General features: G+C 42.7%; 1 long non-coding RNA gene across 1 annotated transcript in view; it reads right to left on the reverse strand.

Moving 5' to 3' along the window:
* Positions 1-4,014: 4,014 nt before the first annotated feature.
* LOC102251019 overlaps positions 4,015-4,306 on the reverse strand; it is a 1,248-nt gene continuing 956 nt past the window's right edge. The window contains exons 2-3 of the long non-coding RNA XR_313578.2: positions 4,272-4,298; positions 4,015-4,096 (exon numbers count right to left, since the gene is read on the reverse strand). This is a non-coding gene — a long non-coding RNA (uncharacterized LOC102251019). The remainder of the gene's footprint in view (positions 4,097-4,271; positions 4,299-4,306) is intronic.

Here is a 4,306-nt window from a genome sequence, read left to right on the forward strand (position 1 = left end):
CAAGAACCATATGATTTCACTCATATGTGGGATATAAAACTGAAAGCAACAAATGAACAAACAAGAAAAAACCTCATAGGTGCAGACAACAGTGTGGTGGTTACCAGAGGGAAAGGGTGTGGACAGGGAGTCAAGGGTAAGAGGGACAAATATATGGTAACACAAGAAGATTTGACTTTGGGTGGTAAACACTCAATGCGGTATACAGATGATGTATCATAGAAATGTACACTTGAAACCTATATAATGTTATTAACCAAAGTCACCCCAACAAATCTAACTTAAAACAATAGCTAAAACAGAAGGTCCCATTACAGAAATTCCAAAGTTTCTACATTTACATAAACCATATTACAGTAGAAAACAACATATAAAAATGTGCTTTAATTATAGTAGAAATTCTAAAACTGATGAATCTATATAATAAAAGCCTAATATGCAAATTATCCCCTGGACTGATAGTTAGACTGTTTGCTATGATGTGCACTGACCACCAGGGAGCATCGCAGAACATGGTGGGCATCAAGGACACTGTGCTGGCAGTAGGCAGCAGTGGAGGTGCTGCCAGCCCCAATGGGCCCCGTCGAGAGAAGGACTGTGGTGGGATAGTAGAGCAGGTGAGCGGATGGCACCAGGCCAAGGCAGGTGCAAGAGGAGCTGATCACCCAGCTGGTCATCCTGTAGATGATGACCAGTGGCGGTGGTGGCAGGTCCAGGCCTGCCCCCTGGCTCCCAGGCGCTGAGGGAGCCGGGCGGGGCCTGATGACTCAGGCAGAGGGGGGTGCACAGGGGTCTGGGGGCCCAGGTGCTGCCCAGGGCCCAGAGGTCAGCTGGAACCTGCACTTCTACACCAGACGCTCATGCTTCGATCCCCAGCCAGGCCTAGGGACTGCATCCGTGTACTATTTTTGTGCACCCGGCCTCTAGTTCTGTGATAATTGTCTTGCATTTGAGAGTGTTCACAATTTTACCTTTTTCATTTTTAATGGGATTGTTTAGTGTGGAGTTGTATGAATTCTTTATATATCTTGGATGTTATCTCATTGTCAGAGCTTTATTTGAAAATGCCTCCTCCTATTCCATTCTGTAGGTTGCTTTCTAGTCTTGTTGATGGTTTCTTTAGCTGTGCAGAAGCTTTATTGTTTGATACATTAGTTTTGCACTATTTTAAAGAAAATAATCTGATTGCATTCCCAAAAACATGGTATTAGTTTGTAAGTACTGCTACTATACTGTAACAAAGTATCACATAATGAGTTGCATAAACAATAGCAGTTTATTGTGTAATAGTGTGGAAGCTAGAAGTCTGAGATCAAAGTGTCCGCAAGGCCATGCTCCCTCTGCAGGTGCTAGGGAATGATCAGCTCCAGGCCTCCATCCTCGCTATTGGTGATTTGACAGTGATCTTGGATGTTCCTTGGCTTATAGCAGCAAAACTCCAGTCTTCTCATGGCATTCACCCTGTGCATGTCTATGTCCAAATATACCTTTTTATAAGGACACCAATCATATTGAATAAGAAACCCTCTCTACTCCATCTTATCTAGTTACTCCTGCAAAGACCCTGTCACATTCTGGGGTCCTAGAGGTCAGCACAGCAGCACATGACTTTTTGGTGGTGGTGACGGAGACATAGTTCAACCACTAACCTATAGTATACTGAGAAGGAAATGAGAATCAGGGGGGGAACTTAGTTTTTAGATAATTGTTTTGAGAGGTTTGATTATAAAAGACAGAAGAATTAATAGAAGGATATAGAGTTGATGGGTAAATGCTTTGTTTTGATTTTTAGATGGGCGAGATTTTGAAAATGTTAAGGTTCTTTGGGAGAAACATCTAATAGAATGGCTGCAGGGACTAACAGATGGTACAGTACCAGAGGGGACAGTAAGGAATCGATGGAGAGAATAGATGGGTTGTTCTCTGGAAAGTAAGAAGAATACTTACCTCAATACAGGGTGGGGCCAAAGTAGGTTTACAGTGGTTTGTTAAATATTACAATAATTAATAAATAATACAAGAATAAACTGTTTCGTATACTCACAACTGTAAACCTACTTTGGCCCCACCCTGTATAACAATGAGGGAGGAGTCATGGAGACGTGCAGATTCAGTTAGGTTTGTTATATTTATTTTTGCAAAGATGAGACAATTTCTTTCTACTTGATTCTTATTATTACTATTATTTTTTTAAAAGTGGGAACAGAATTAGGTGGATAAAGAGCTGTAAGTTTAAAGTAAGGAGAATTTTTAATGAAATTGACTGTGTAAAAACAAAGAAATGCTGGAGAAGATTGAGGATGACCAGATATTGCTGAAGCCCAAGGTGGGGCAGGTGACTACATTTGTACAGAGGAACCCATTTGCTCATGTGTGAGAATTTCTATAACATATTAAGTTGACAGAATGAAAAACTGACAATTAAATTCATCCATATTTGCGGTTTTGTGAAGCTTATATGAAGGATGGACAATGCGGCCAGAGATTTTTCACTTATTTGCCAGAGAATACTGAAAATTGTACACCATGGTCCCTAAGGGTAGGAAGTGATTCGGGAGTGATGATGACTCAGTAGAAACTGAGAGCCCTAAAGAGACCTACACACTGGAGGAATAGGAGGAGCTAAGTAACCAGCACAGAATGCTACATTTTCTGTTTCACCTGATTATTCAACCTGGATGCCATGTGCTGCCACTCATAAAGGGAGGGTGCACCAGTTAGAAGTAGAGCCCACCACGAATTACAAATGTCCAACATATAAATGGCTTAAAGATATAAAAGTTTATTTCTCACTGAAAACAAGTCAGGAATTGAGCAATAGATAAGTTTTGACATTGTCACAAACCCAAGCTCATTCTGTCTTCTCTGCCGTCCTATCATTGACATGGTCAGAGATGGCCTTAGAGTTCCATCCATCATGCCACATTATGGCCATCAGTAAGCAAAGACAACAAGAAGAGCACACATTTTCCCTTTAAGGACACATCCTAGAAATCACAGTACTTCAGCTTACAATGCCTTGGTCATTATTCAGTCACATTCAGCAGGGGAGGCTAGACAATATAATGTTTATACTAGGCTGCCATAGGGCATAGTAATAATTAGAAGAAACTATAACTAATGAAAGATGGCAAAATTGATATGGGGGACTTATAATCTGACAGATAGAGCACCTGAATTAATCTGAAAGATAACCATGTTGTTTTGAAATTCTGAAATACATATACATATAGGAATAGAGTGTTAAGTTTCTTATATGGGAAAGGAGAGTTAAGTTTTTTCTTTTCTATTTTAGTTTCTCAGGCCAGTGCACTTGTATACTCCCTTTGATCCCAAATAAGGTGATGGAGGAGGTGATTTAGCTGCGGTCAATGTATACTGTACCCAGCAAGCAAGTAAAACCATTAAGCATGATGCAACCATCAGTCTGTGTGCCAGATCTTTATCTTGAGAATGAACCATTAAGGTAGAAAAAACTAATTTGTGGCTGCTGGGAGAATTGTGATCATCTTTCGGGCCCAATGTCATCATTACTCAGGGAAGGGTTCGCCTATGAATTACATCAGCCTCTTCTCCTCCACATCGACGATGCTCAAGGGCCCTGAGCCAGAGGACCAAAGTCTGAAAAGTGGTCTTAGGACACCATTAAATGTGTTCTTGGGAAAGGTGAAAATACGGGACCCATCTGTCATGTTACAGAAAGATAGTTCTCCAGCCTCATAATCCAGGAATATCCCCACATTAAGGGGTCTTTCTCTTAGAGTAAGAGGAGTTTCTGGGGAGGTGAGAGCCCAGTATTCCCCGTCATAGAGCCTGATGGCCCAGAAACCATTCTGTGGGGACATTGTGACCCTCCCCTTCCTTTTTACAGTATCCCTACAAATTCCCAGGTCCCAGGACTGCATGTCCCCAACCTCTACCTCCCAGTAGCATTTCCCTGAGCTGACGCCCTGCTGACCCAGCACACAGGGAAGGGAGTCAAATCTCTGTGTGGAGTCGGGTAGATCCTGACAAGGCTCTTGCCAGGTTACTCGCTTCCCATCTTCAGACAGGAGGAGGGCAGGATGGGCAGTGGCTGCATCCAGGATCACATTTACTGCAAAGACAAATGGACCATCATGTTTCCTGGAAAAGTCTCAGTTGCCTGGGTCAGGGGGTGCCCATTCTGTGAGGGCTTCTCTGGTTCTGGGCAGACCCAGCGCTCCTCCACTCATCTTCCCCTGACAGCACCTCCAAAGGAGCAGGGTCCCTCTGTACCACCACACACTCACCAGCTTTCGATCCTTCTTTCTTCCAAGCTGCAAGA

Source organism: Myotis brandtii, unplaced genomic scaffold, assembly GCF_000412655.1.
Source record: "Myotis brandtii unplaced genomic scaffold, ASM41265v1 scaffold2250, whole genome shotgun sequence".
NCBI classification, from domain to species: Eukaryota; Metazoa; Chordata; class Mammalia; order Chiroptera; family Vespertilionidae; genus Myotis; species Myotis brandtii.